The sequence below is a fragment of the Ascaphus truei genome, unplaced genomic scaffold, assembly GCF_040206685.1.
Source record: "Ascaphus truei isolate aAscTru1 unplaced genomic scaffold, aAscTru1.hap1 HAP1_SCAFFOLD_444, whole genome shotgun sequence".
Lineage (NCBI taxonomy): Eukaryota > Metazoa > Chordata > Amphibia > Anura > Ascaphidae > Ascaphus > Ascaphus truei.
Genome location: NW_027456775.1, coordinates 103,094 through 119,117, shown reverse-complemented (window position 1 = coordinate 119,117; position 16,024 = coordinate 103,094). Strand labels below are relative to the sequence as shown.

The following is a 16,024-nucleotide window of genomic DNA, read 5'->3' as shown; positions in this document are numbered from 1 at the left end:
GCCGGAATGGCGGCTTCTTCTCCGCCGCCGCCGGTTCTCCGCCGGGATCTAATGGATGGCCACCGCTCTCTGCCGCTGTTGCCGATGCAGCCCGGCCAGGTTCTCCAGGAGACGTCCCGCGAAGGGTTGTCGCCCCTGCTGGGCGGGAGCCATTGGAGGATGCCGCTACCGGGGTCATCTTTTCCGCAGCTCGTGAGCGCTGGCCCTGAGGGGCTTCTTCATCCGACCATGCACGGTCCGGGCACCGGGCATTATTGTGGCCCGTTTGTTGGCAGTGCCGCGGCGCCTGCCGGAGCTTCTCCGCCGCCGGTGGACTACCCCCTGCAAGGGGCGACTGAGTCCAGAGTGGAGGTGCTCGATCACCGGGCTCATTCCGGAGCTTCTCCGCCGCCGGTGGACTACCCCACGCAAGGGGCTGCTGAGTCCAGAGTCCAGAGTTGCTCGAGCGCCGGGTTCTGGGAGGGGGTAAGCGGGTCGGTGCGGCACCAACGCCATGAACTGGGTCCACTTCGCCGGGAACCACGTCTTGCTCAACGCACACACCAGTGCTAGCTCTTTCAGGGAAAATGGACGGGCCACTGCAACGGCCGTTACCTCTCCTGGAGCAAGACTTCAGTGGTCTCCGTGACCACTCGCTCCCTCCCCAAGTCTCTGCCGTCCCGGAGCTGGGTCCATTCCCTGCTCTCCGGGCGGTTTGATGGTTAAGGAGGCTGCAGCGGTGGTTCTTTGCCGGCCGGGTTTCATGCTCACCGATCGCCGCCCCTCTCTCAACCTTGCCGGCTGCTGGTCCCCGCGCCGACTTGATGCACTCCTCCGGTCTCGGTGCCCGGCTCCAGTTACACGGATGGCCGGCACTTTTGTTCTGGAGGCAATGCTTCTCACAAGTAGGGGAACAGTGAGGAGGTGCCATATCTTGTGTTATATGTTGTACACTGTGTGTTCAATATCTTTAGTCCCAGGAACTCGCAATTACCATCGAGTTCCCACTATATTACAGAGTCCCGCAGTACACTGTAATACAGGTCCAGTTCAATCCCACCGCTGCCACCAGTTTTACTATAAAGCCTGTGACGGTAACTTTGTGACAGGCTATAATAATACACCAAAAATACCTGGGTTGAACTGAACAAGGCTTAGATATGATAAAATATAATTTATTCCTTGAAAAAGGTGAACACAACAAGAAATAACAAACAAAATATGACACTTACTTAAGATGGAATGATGAAACAGTCAAATCTAGACTGGCAGTTCATACAGCAATCTTCATAATCATCAAGACACGAAAGACAATACAGCATAGGCTGAGCCTGGTTCTTATACAATTATTTCCCATTGAACACAACCTAAACCCAGACCCTCTCATAAATCAGTGGTGAGGTTGACAGTCTTCCCCAGAGTAAAACTCCTCCCACCCAAGGACGTTTAAAAACTGCTTTTCCTATCTAAATAACTTCATAACTTCAGTTCAGTGATACTTGCTGGCACACGAGACATATTAATACATTCTGGCATGCACGACGCTCCCAATAAGACTAAATATTACCGTGTAATACTAAAATTAAGAGAGATATTAATATCTGTCTCTTAGTACCTGCTAGACATCATGTGTCTGTAATCCTTATGTGCGAATCAGTCCCACGAATACACACATGTAGCTTTTAGCACATTCAGCCGAGGACATCTCATAATATTCTTATATTTAATAAGGTCACTCATTCTGATATCTCCTTGTGTAACAGCACCCCTGGCCCCCATAACCCCTTGTCAAGAAATCCTTTGAAGCTGGGCCTGTGTGTAGTGAACATTTGTCACAGGTGCTATATTTCACACCCAATCCCCCAGACCTGGGTCCTAGCTGTCTCTAACAGCAATATACCCTTGGCCTGCAAATTAGGTATTAACATACTGTACACTAAACCCCCTCTGTACTTTTCACACCCAACTTCAATCAAGCCTGTTGAAGCCCAGATATTTCTGAAAATACACCACAGATATTTGTATTTTCCTAAACTGTAGCTCATTAACCCCTTAAGCCTCCCGCATCAATCCCAGTGTATGTGTTGGTGCAAACACTGGAACAGAAACAATACATTTTTACAGGGGAATATACATTAGGATGCTGAAGCAAGGTAAAAACACATTACTGGACCACAGTCCAGTTAACCCCTTGCTTCCCAGGTGAGAGCAGGGGGTGGCCAAATGGGGTATAACCCCTTTAATCCTGGGCCAACCCCCTCTCCCTTGACAGGGATAATAAACCCTTTGTGGCGCTGAGGCAAGGGGTGGCCTGTGAGAATAGATTGGACCGTGGATATAGTCCTGTTCCTTTAAACGAATACCTCTAGGAGATCCGCCTTCCATGCTCGGAGTAAGCTGCTGCCAGAGTCTCATCGATCGGCTCCTCTGCTGACGTCACCACTGGTATGTACTGCTACGGTGTCCCTGCTGTGCCAAAATTGTCCAACGCGTTTCAAAACTCCTAATTGTGGGTTTCTTCATCCTTTCAGCAGTGAAACGGTGTTATGACGTCTTGACAATTTTGTACCTGATGCTGTTCTTCAAGAAGGAGGCAGGCGGGTTGCGGGGGAGGACGTCGCGGAACGAGAGCTTCCTCATACGCCGGGATTCGGAGGGGGAAGACTTATAAAGGTAAGATAAATATTGAATGTATGTAATTGTCTTTTTTTAGGTTTTTTGATTGTATTTGTTTATTTTTTATGTTTGTGATTGCCCATTGACTGCTAATGTATTAATCTGTGCCCCTTTAGGGTACAGATAAATACAGTGACAGGCAATGCATTTTCTGGCAAATGCTTCTTTACAATTGATTATTTTTTCTATTTCTGCTTATTGTTTGCACTAAATTGTTTGGTATTTGGATGGCTTGTTTTTAGTATATTTTAGGATTGGTTAACGGTTGTATTTCTTCAATTGTTTTGTTGGTTAAGTGTGTATTTAAAGCTGCAGTTCAAGCTGCCTTTTTTTTTTTAAATATATATTTTTTTCCCATTCAATATGTGCATCAATACAATCTGCACACTGACAAGTGATTAGCTAAGCTGCAGATCAATACAGTATGTGCATCAATACAATCTGCACACTGACAGGTGATTAGCTAAGCTGCAGATCAATATGTGCATCAATACAATCTGCGCACTGACAGGTGATTAGCTAAGCTGCAGATCAATATGTGCATCAATACAATCTGCGCACTGACAGGTGATTAGCTAAGCTGCAGATCAATATGTGCATCAATACAATCTGCGCACTGACAGGTGATTAGCTAAGCTGCAGATCAATATGTGCATCAATACAATCTGCACACTGACAGGTGATTAGCTAAGCTGCAGATCAATATGTGCATCAATACAATCTGCACACTGACAGGTGATTAGCTAAGCTGCAGATCAATATGTGCATCAATACAATCTGCACACTGACAGGTGATTAGCTAAACTGCAGATCAATATGTGCATCAATACAATCTGCACACTGACAGGTGATTAGCTAAACTGCAGATCAATATGTGCATCAATACAATCTGCACACTGACAGGTGATTAGCTAAACTGCAGATCAATATGTGCATCAATACAATCTGCACACTGACAGGTGATTAGCTAAGCTGCAGATCAATATGTGCATCAATACAATCTGCACACTGACAGGTGATTAGCTAAACTGCAGATCAATATGTGCATCAATACAATCTGCACACTGACAGGTGATTAGCTAAACTGCAGATCAATATGTGCATCAATACAGTCTGCACACTGACAGGTGATTAGCTAAACTGCAGATCAATATGTGCATCAATACAATCTGCACACTGACAGGTGATTAGCTAAGCTGCAGATCAATATGTGCATCAATACAATCTGCACACTGACAGGTGATTAGCTAAGCTGCAGATCAATATGTGCATCAATACAATCTGCACACTGACAGGTGATTAGCTAAACTGCAGATAAATATGTGCATCAATACAATCTGCACACTGACAGGTGATTAGCTAAACTGCAGATCAATATGTGCATCAATACAATCTGCGCACTGACAGGTGATTAGCTAAGCTGCAGATCAATATGTGCATCAATACAATCTGCACACTGACACGTGATTAGCTAAGCTGCAGATCAATATGTGCATCAATACAATCTGCACACTGACAGGTGATTAGCTAAGCTGCAGATCAATATGTGCATCAATACAATCTGCACACAGACAGGTGATTAGCTAAACTGCAGATCAATATGTGCATCAATACAATCTGCACACTGACAGGTGATTAGCTAAGATGCAGATCAATATGTGCATCAATACAATCTGCGCACTGACAGGTGATTAGCGAAGCTGCAGATCAATATGTGCATCAATACAATCTGCACACTGACAGGTGATTAACGAAGCTGCAGATCAATATGTGCATCAATACAGTCTGCACACTGACAGGTGATTAGCTAAACTGCAGATCAATATGTGCATCAATACAATCTGCACACTGACAGGTGATTAGCTAAGCTGCAGATCAATATGTGCATCAATACAATCTGCACACTGACAGGTGATTAGCTAAGCTGCAGATCAATATGTGCATCAATACAGTCTGCACACTGGCAGGTGATTAGCTAAGCTGCAGATCAATATGTGCATCAATACAATCTGCACACTGACAGGTGATTAGCGAAGCTGCAGATCAATATGTGCATCAATACAATCTGCACACTGACAGGTGATTAGCGAAGCTGCAGATCGATCCGTTTTCCTGTTATCGATCGCTTGCTCGGGGCTATTTAATTCAGTTCTTGCACAGCATTCTGGGCAATGTAGTCCTGGAATATGACTGACTGGGCAGTTACTAGATACAATTGGTACACTGCTAGAGAGAGGGCGGGGCTCAGAGCCAGCGCCTGTCAGAAGGAAAAGGGGGTGTGACTTTGGGAATGCTCCTACATTAGAAACATTAAAAATGTATTTTTTTGAATTTTTACAATGCTACAACTATGTTCTCACAGTACAGAAGTGATTTATTAAACACACACGTAGGATATTGCTGGAACTGCGGCTTTCATTGTATTCTAGTATTTTGGTATAACATCATTTTTAATTCTTTTCTGGTTTTGGTGCTAGAATAATTTTATTCATGTGTAGTTGAGGCTTTGTAGTTCTTTTATTGTTGTGGCGTATTGGTGCTTGTGTTTTTCTTTAATTGTTGTGTATTTTTCGGATAGCAGGGGAGGGTGGTTAACCCCTTAATTACTATAGCGGTTATAAACCACTAAGGTGATTAAGGGGTTAGGGGCCATTAGATTGTATTTTTTCTTATACTCTTGCTGCCAACGGAGGACATGGACCTGGAGGATGGTGATGAGGACGCCCTTCATCATGGCAGGGGTAAGTAGAAGTTGCATTTACTTTATTTATGCTGGCTGGATAATGTTTGATTTTAGAATGGGCAAATGAGCTATTATCCATATGTGGATAATAGTAATTTTGCCCATTACCGTACTGTATGAGTTGGGGGGAGGGGGGAGGGGGTTGGGGTTAGAAGAGGTGGATAGTAGGGTTGTTCTGTTTTTGTTTCTTGGGGTAGAGTGATTGGGTGAAGGGGGGTAGTAGCCCCAACGGTGGGTGTTTAGGCCTACCGGGGGGTAGCAGGGCTTTTTCTATTGGACATAGCAATAAAGAAAAAGTTTTTTTACTCCACCCCTGACTCCCTGGCTATGCACCATTCGTTTTTTCTACTGGTTAACCCCTTCATTACCATAGCGGTTCCCACCGCTATGGTAGTGAAGGGGTTAACTCTTCCTGCAACCTTCCAGGCAGGCCTAACCACCCACCCTGGGACTACTACCACCTTCATCCACCCCCTCTTCCCCAAGAAACAGGTTATTGAGGCTAGCCGCTAAGGTAATGAAGCTGTTTTAATAAAAAATGTAATACTATTGTATGTGTGCAGGGGTCTCCGGAGCAGGACCGCATTGATTTGAGGTCCGGAGACCCCCTTCTTCCCGAGATACAGGCCCCATTATGGGCATTTTATTCCCACGGTCACGTGACGCGAGACATTTAAATGCATGGGAGATAACGGGGCCTGTATCTCGGGAAGCAGGGGGTCCCCTGACCTGAAATTAACGCGATTCTGCTCCAGAGACCCCTGCTCACATACACAAGTATTAAAATTTTTATTAAAATCTTGCGTTCGCTGGCGAGACATGCGCAGGCCAGATCGCTGCAGGCCGCCGGGTGAGAGGCGAATCCCGCCGCCGGCTTCTCGCCAGTTTTGGTCATTTTGCTATCTCAGGTCTTCGGAGCTTCTGAATACCATGAGACAGAGAGAGTGAGAGACGGAGAGAGTGAGAGACGGAGAGACAGAAAGAGTGAGAGACGGAGAGAGTGAGAGACGGAGAGACAGAGAGAGTGAGAGACGGAGAGACAGAGAGAGTGAGAGACGGAGAGAGTGAGAGACGGAGAGACAGAAAGAGTGAGAGACGGAGAGAGTGAGAGACGGAGAGATAGAGAGAGTGAGAGACGGAGAGACAGAGAGAGTGAGAGACGGAGAGAGTGAGAGACGGAGAGAGTGAGAGACGGAGAGAGTGAGAGACGGAGAGAGGGAGAGACGGAGAGACAGAAAGAGTGAGAGACGGAGAGAGTGAGAGACGGAGAGACAGAGAGAGTGAGAGACGGAGAGACAGAGAGAGTGAGAGACGGAGAGAGTGAGAGACGGAGAGACAGAGAGACTGAGAGACGGAGAGAGTGAGAGACGGAGAGAGTGAGAGACGGAGAGAGATGGAGAGAGACAGAGAGACTGAGAGAGACAGAGAGACGGAGAGAGACGGAGAGACGGAGAGAGACAGAGAGACGGAGAGAGACAGAGAGACAGAGAGAGTGAGAGACGGAGAGAGTGAGAGACGGAGAGACAGAGAGACTGAGAGACGGAGAGAGTGAGAGACGGAGAGAGTGAGAGACGGAGAGAGATGGAGAGAGACAGAGAGACTGAGAGAGACAGAGAGACGGAGAGAGACGGAGAGAGACGGAGAGAGACGGAGAGAGACAGAGAGACGGAGAGAGACAGAGAGACGGAGAGAGACAGAGAGACGGAGAGAGACACAGAGACGGAGAGAGACAGAGAGACGGAGAGAGACTGAGAGACGGAGAGAGACAGAGTATTACAAAGGCACAAGCTATATCTCTGCCCTTCCCACTCAATGTCTGCCCGAGCTTTCCCTCCCCCCTCCCCACACAGTACATTGCTATCTCTCCGCATGGTGTGTGCTCATAGGTTGTGTTTATTGCTTAATAACACAGTCTCCTCTATTTACAGAAATAGCACAAACCAACCTCCTGTACCTCATATACTCACATGAACGCACACACTCACTATACCTCATATACTCACATGTATGCACACACTCACTATACCTCATATACTCACATGTACGCACACACTCACTATGCCTCACATACTTACATGTATGCACACACTCACTCACATGTACGCACACACTCACTATGCCTCACATACTCACATGTACGCGCACACTCACTATACCTCATATACTCACATGTATGCACACACTCACTATACCTCATATACTCACATGTACGCACACACACACTCACATGTACGCACACACTCACTATGCCTCACATACTCACATGTACGCACACACACACACTCACATGTATGCACACACTCACTATACCTCACATACTCACATGTATGCACACACTCACTATACCTCACATACTCACATGTACGCACACACTCACTATGCCTCACATACTTACATGTACGCACACACACACTCACATGTATGCACACACTCACTATACCTCACATACTCACATGTATGCACACACTCACTATACCTCTCATACTCACATGTACGCACACACTCACTATACCTCACATACTCACATGTATGCACACACTCACTATACCTCACATACTCACATGTACGCACACACTCACTATGCCTCACATACTTACATGTACGCACACACACTCACATGTATGCACACACTCACTATACCTCACATACTCACATGAACGCACACACTCACTATACCTCACATACTCACATGTATGCACACACTCACTATTCCTCACATACTCACATGTACGCACACACTCACTATGCCTCACATACTTACATGTATGCACACACACACTCACATGTACGCACACACTCACTATACCTCACATACTCACATGTACGCACACACTCACTATGCCTCACATACTTACATGTATGCACACACTCACTCACATGTACGCACACACTCACTATGCCTCACATACTCACATGTACGCGCACACTCACTATACCTCATATACTTACATGTATGCACACACTCACTATACCTCATATACTCACATGTATGCACACACACACTCACATGTACGCACACACTCACTATGCCTCACATACTCACATGTACGCACACACACACACTCACATGTATGCACACACTCACTATACCTCACATACTCACATGTACGCACACACTCACTATGCCTCACATACTTACATGTACGCACACACACTCACATGTATGCACACACTCACTATACCTCACATACTCACATGTACGCACACACTCACCATACCTCACATACTCACATGTACGCACACACTCACTATGCCTCACATACTTACATGTATGCACACACACACTCACATGTACGCACACACTCACTATACCTCACATACTCACATGTACGCACACACTCACTATGCCTCACATACTTACATGTATGCACACACACACTCACATGTATGCACACACTCACTATACCTCATATACTCACATGTACGCACACACTCACTATACCTCACATACTCACATGTAAGCACACACTCACTATACCTCATATACTCACATGTACGCACACACTCACTATACCTCACATACTCACATGTACGCACACTCACTATACCTCACATACTCACATGTATGCACACACTCACTATACCTCACATACTCACATGTACGCACACACTCACTATACCTCACATACTCACATGTACGCACAAACTCACTATACCTCACATACTCACATGTACGCACACACTCACTATGCCTCACATACTTACATGTACGCACACACTCACTATACCTCACATACTCACATGTATGCACACACTCACTATACCTCACATACTCACATGTACGCACACACTCACTATACCTCACATACTCACATGTACGCACACACTCACTATGCCTCACATACTTACATGTACGCACACACACACTCACATGTACGCACACACTCACTATACCTCATATACTCACATGTACGCACACACTCACTATGCCTCACATACTTACATGTACGCACACACCCACTCACATGTACGCACACACTCACTATACCTCACATACTCACATGAACGCACACACTCACTATACCTCACATACTCACATGTATGCACACACTCACTATACCTCACATACTCACATGTACGCACACACTCACTATGCCTCACATACTTACATGTACGCACACACACACTCACATGTACGCACACACTCACTATGCCTCACATACTTACATGTATGCACACACTCACTATACCTCACATACTCACATGTACGCACACACTCACTATGCCTCACATACTTACATGTATGCACACACTCACTATGCCTCACATACATGTACGCACACACACACTCACATGTACGCACACACTCACTATACCTCACATACTCACATGTACGCACACACACACTCACATGTATGCACACACTCACTATACCTCACATACTCACATGTACGCACACACTCACTATACCTCACATACTCACGTGTACGCACACACTCACTATGCCTCACATACTCACATGTATGCACACACTCACTATACCTCACATACTCACATGTGTGCACACACTCACTATACCTCACATACTCACATGTATGCACACACTCACTATACCTCACATACTCACATGTACGCACACACTCACTATGCCTCACATACTTACATGTACGCACACACACACTCACATGTACGCACACACTCACTATACCTCACATACTCACATGTAAGCACACACTCACTATACCTCATATAGTCACATGTACGCACACACTCACTATACCTCTTATACTCGTACTCACATGTACTCACACACTCTATATTGTACCTCACATATTCGCACGTATCTGTCACACAGAAATACTTTACTCATACAAGGAGCCTGTGTGTCATTGTGTGGTGCATGTGTGTCATTGTGTGGTGCATGTGACACAGGGCTTTGTCCATACCATTTAGATTGTAAGCTCTTTGGACACGTGGGTCCATGCATCCAGTAAATCCTTCTCCCGGCTCCCGGCTTCTCTTATCTCTGTAATAATATTATAATCAGACGGGACCGCAGATTTACACTGACTCACTGCAGGAAATGAGTGGAAACCCCCTGTGTGTGATTATGGGGAGAGAAGGCAGGACAGCAGTCACATATAGCCATAAACAGGCGCTCTCTCTGATAAGGTGCACGCACAGGCGCTATAATAAGGAGAGAGGCAGTGGGAGACACTTTCCCGTGAGAGCGTACAGTACCAGAGAGAGACACTGTGAGTATACGGAGCACATCCTGCCTTTTTTGTAATATTATTACATATTTAGACCCCACATTTGAACACAGGCATATAACTGTAAGGGTAAAAACCTGTATTTGTGTGTGTGGGGGGGGGGGGGGGGTCGTGTATCCCGCCCCTAATTGTTTTAAATAGGATCCTGCCCCTGAACCTCCATTCGTTCTTTGACAGTGAGTGTTGCCAGAAAGTGCCCATCAGAGTTTACCTGCGCTCGGCTTACCTGCTCTCGGTTTACCTGCGCTCGTCTTACCTGCGCTCGGCTTACCTGCGCTCGGCTTACCTGCACTCGGTTTACTTGCGCTCGGTTTACCTGCACTCGGTTTACCTGCACTTGTTTTAGCTGCGCTCAGATTACCTGCACTCGGCTTACCTGCACTCGGTTTACTTGAGCTCGGTTTACCTGCACTTGTTTTAGCTGTGCTCAGATTACCTGCACTCGGCTTACCTGCTCTTGGCTTACCTGCTCTCGGTTTACCTGCACTCGGCTTACCTGCGCTCGCCTTACCTGCACTCGTTTTAGCTGTGCTCAGATTACCTGCACTCAGTTTACCTGCGCTCGTCTTACCTGCGCTTGGTTTACCTGCACTCATTTTAGCTGCGCTCAGATTACCTGCACTAGGCTTACCTGCTCTCGGTTTACCTGCACTCGGCTTACCTACGCTCGGTTTAGCTGCGCTCAGATTACCTGCGCTCGGTTTACCTGCACTCGGTTTACCTGCGCTCGGTTTACCTGCACTCGGTTTACCTGCGCTCGGTTTACCAGGGCTCATATTACCTGCGCTCAGTTTGCTAGGGCTCATATTATCAGGGCTCATATTACCTGCGCTCATATTACCTGCACTCAGTTTGCCAGGGCTCATATTACCTGCGCTCAGTTTGCCAGGGCTCATATTATCAGGGCTCATATTACCTGCGCTCATATTACCTGCACTCAGATTACATGCACTCAGATTACCTGCGCTCAGATTACCTGCACTCAGATTACCTGCGCTCATATTACCTGCGCTCATATTACATGCACTCATATTACCTGCGCTCAGATTGCATGCGCTCAGATTACATACACTCAGATTACCTGCACTCAGATTACCTGCGCTAAAATTACCTGCGCTCAGATTACCTGCGCTCATATTACCTGCGCTCATATTACCTGCGCTCATATTACCTGGTCTCATACTACCTGTGCTCAGATTACATGCGCTCATATTACCTGCGCTCAGATTACCTGTGCTCATATTACCTGCGCTCAGTTTGCCAGGGCTCATATACCTGCGCTCATATTACCTGCGCTCATATTACCTGCGCTCATATACCTGCGCTCATATTACCTGCGCTCATATTACCTGAGCTCATATTACCTGAGCTCATATTACCTGAGCTCATATTACCTGCTCTAAGATTACCTGCGCTCATATTACCTGCACTCATATTACCTGCTCTCAGATTACCTGCTCTCAGATTACCTGCGCTCATATTACCTGCGCTCATATTACCTGCACTCAGATTACCTGCGCTCAGATTACCTGCACTCAGATTACCTGCACTCAGATTACCTGCACTCAGATTACCTGCACTCAGATTAAATGCTCTGTTTGCCTGCACTCAGTTTGCCTGCACTTGGTTTACCAGCACTCGGTTTGACTACACTCCGATTACCTGCACTCCGATTACCTGCGCTTGGTTTCCCTGCACTCATATTACCTGCGCTCATATTACCTGCGCTCAGATTACCTGCTTTAAGATTACCTGCTCTCAGATTACCTGCGCTCAGATTACCTGCACTCAGATTACCTGCGCTCAGATTACCTGCACTCAGATTAACTGAACTCAGATTACCTGCACTCAGATTACCTGCACTCAGATTAAATGCTCTCAGTTTGCCTGCACTCAGTTTGCCTGCACTCGGCTTACCAACACTTGGTTTGCCTACACTCCGATTACCTGCACTCCGATTACCTGCGCTTGGTTTCCCTGCACTCATATTACCTGCGCTCATATTACCTGCGCTCAGATTACCTGAACTCAGATTACCTGCTTTAAGATTACCTGCTCTCAGATTACCTGCGCTCAGATTACCTGCGCTCAGATTACCTGCGCTCAGATTACCTGCACTCAGATTAACTGAACTCAGATTACCTGCACTCAGATTACCTGCACTCAGATTAAATGCTCTCAGTTTGCCTGCACTCAGTTTGCCTGCACTCGGCTTACCAGCACTTGGTTTGCCTACACTCCGATTACCTGCACTCCGATTACCTGCACTCGGTTTCCCTGCACTCCGATTACCTGCGCTCGGTTTGCCTGCACTCCGATTTCCTGTGCTCGGTTTGCCTGCACTCCGATTTCCTGCGCTCGGTTTCCCTGCACTCAGTTTACCTGCACTCGGTTTACCTGCACTCCGATTACCTGCACTCGGTTTACCTGCGCTCATCTGACTAGCTGAGCTCAGCCCCCCTTGTCTGCCTTGCTGCTGCTTCTTGAAGCTTTAACTTTGTTTCACCCCCACCTCTCAAACCATCCCTCTTCCAAGCCCCCTAAACTCCCCCGCCCCCCAACCCAGAAAAGAAACAACACCCCCCATGCAGAAATACTGCAAGAGATGCAGAGAAAGGGTCAACCGCTTGTCATTCCCATCCTCCAGGACCTGGGGGTGAGATCTGTTATCTGTACACAATTTGGTGAGTCCTTCCTTACCCTAAAAAAGCACACGATTTGGTGAGTCCTTTCTTACCTTAAATAAGCACACGATTTGGTGAGTCCTTTCTTACCCTAAATAAGCACACGATTTGGTGAGGTCCTTTCTTACCCTAAAAAAGCACACGATCGTGTGAGTCCTTTCTTACCCTAAATAAGCATACGATTTGGTGAGGTCCTTTCTTACCCTAAATAAGCACACGATTTGGTGAGTCATTTCTTACGCTAAATAAGTACACGATTTGGTGAGGTCCTTTCTTACCCTAAATAAGCACACGATTTGGTGAGTCATTTCTTACGCTAAATAAGCACACGATTTGGTGAGTCCTTTCTTACCCTAAATAAGCACACGATTTGGTGAGTCCTTTCTTACCCTAAATAAGCACACGATTTGGTGAGGTCCTTTCTTACCCTAAAAAAGCACACGATTTGGTGAGGTCCTTTCTTACCCTAAATAAGCACACGATTTGGTGAGTCTTTTCTTACGCTAAATAAGCACACGATTTGCTGAGGTCCTTTCTTACCCTAAATAAGCACACGATTTGGTGAGTCTTATCTTACGCTAAATAAGCACACGATTTGCTGAGGTCCTTTCTTAACCTAAATAAGCACATGATTTGGTGAGTCCTTTTTTACCCTAAATAAGCACACGATTTGGTGAGGTCCTTTCTTACCCTAAATAAGCACACGATTTGGTGAGTCTTTTCTTACGCTAAATAAGCACACGATTTGGTGAGTCCTTTCTTACCCTAAATAAGCACACGATTTGGTGACTCCTTTCTTACCCTAAATAAGCACACGATTTGGTGAGTCCTTCCTTACCCTAAATAAGCACACGATTTGGTGAGTTCTTTCTTACCCTAAATAAGCACACGATTTGGTGAGTCCTTTCTTACCCTAAATAAGCACACGATTTGGTCACGTCCTTTCTTACCCTAAATAAGCACACGATTTGGTGAGTCCTTTCTTACCCTAATAAGCACACGATTTGGTGAGTCCTTTCTTACACTAAATAAGCACACGATTTGGTGAGTCCTTTCTTACCTAAATAAGCACACGATTTGGTGAGGCCCTTTCTTACGCTAAATAAGCACACGATTTGGTGAGTCCTTTCTTACCCTAAATAAGCACACAATTTGGTGAGTCCTTTCTTACCCTAAAAAAGCACACGATTTGGTGAGTCCTTTCTTACCCTAAAAAAGCACACGATTTGGTGAGTCATTTCTTACGCTAAATAAGCACACGATTTGGTGAGGTCCTTTCTTACGCTAAATAAGTAACGATTTGGTGAGTCCTTTCTTACCCTAAATAAGCACACGATTTGGTGAGTCCTTTCTTACACTAAATAAGTACACGATTTGGTGAGTCCTTTCTTACCCTAAATAAGCACACGATTTGGTGAGGTCCTTTCTTACCCTAAATAAGCACACGATTTGGTGAGGTCCTTTCTTACCCTAAATAAGCACACGATTTGGTGAGGTCCTTTCTTACCCTAAATAAGCACACGATTTGGTGAGTCTTTTCTTACGCTAAATAAGCACACGATTTGCTGAGGTCCTTTCTAACCCTAAATAAGCACACGATTTGGTGAGTCTTTTCTTACGCTAAATAAGCACACGATTTGCTGAGGTCCTTTCTTACCCTAAATAAGCACACGATTTGGTGAGTCTTTTCTTACGCTAAATAAGCACACGATTTGCTGAGGTCCTTTCTTACCCTAAATAAGCACATGATTTGGTGAGTCCTTTTTTACCCTAAATAAGCACACGATTTGGTGAGGTCCTTTCTTACCCTAAATAAGCACACGATTTGGTGAGTCTTTTCTTACGCTAAATAAGCACACGATTTGGTGAGGTCGTTTCTTACGCTAAATAAGCACACGATTTGGTGAGTCCTTTCTTAACCTAATAAGCACACGATTTGGTGAGTCCTTTCTTACACTAAATAAGCACACGATTTGGTGAGTCCTTTCTTACCCTAAATAAGCACACGATTTGGTGAGGTCCTTTCTTACCCTAAATAAGCACACGATTTGGTGAGTCCTTTCTTACCCTAAATAAGCACACGATTTGGTGAGGTCCTTTCTTACCCTAAATAAGCACACGATTTGGTGAGTCCTTTCTTACCCTAAATAAGCACACGATTTGGTGAGGTCCTTTCTTACGCTAAATAAGCACACGATTTGTTGAGGTCCTTTCTTACCCTAAATAAGCACACGATTTGGTGAGTCCTTTCTTACACTAAATAAGCACACGATTTGGTGAGTCCTTTCTTACCTAAATAAGCACACGATTTGGTGAGGCCCTTTCTTACGCTAAATAAGCACACGATTTGGTGAGTCCTTTCTTACCCTAAATAAGCACACGATTTGGTGAGTCCTTTCTTACCCTAAATAAGCACACGATTTGGTGAGTCCTTTCTTACCCTAAATAAGCACACGATTTGGTGAGTCATTTCTTACGCTAAATAAGCACACGATTTGGTGAGTCCTTTCTTACCCTAAATAAGCACACGATTTGGTGAGGTCCTTTCTTACCCTAAATAAGCACACGATTTGGTGAGGTCCTTTCTTACCCTAAATAAGCACACGATTTGGTGACTCCTTTCTTACCCTAAATAAGCACACGATTTGCTGAGGTCCTTTCTTACCCTAAATAAGCACATGATTTGGTGAGTCCTTTTTTACCCTAAATAAGCACACGATTTGGTGAGG

The 16,024-nt window shown here is 45.6% G+C and overlaps 1 protein-coding gene across 1 annotated transcript in view; it reads left to right on the top strand.

The window, feature by feature from the left end:
- Positions 1 to 10,479: 10,479 nt before the first annotated feature.
- The window catches only part of LOC142484857 (membrane-spanning 4-domains subfamily A member 8-like), a gene marked incomplete at its 3' end in the record, with an annotated part of 76,013 nt that continues 70,468 nt past the window's right edge, over positions 10,480 to 16,024 (top strand). The window contains exon 1 of the mRNA XM_075584089.1: positions 10,480 to 10,593. The remainder of the gene's footprint in view (positions 10,594 to 16,024) is intronic.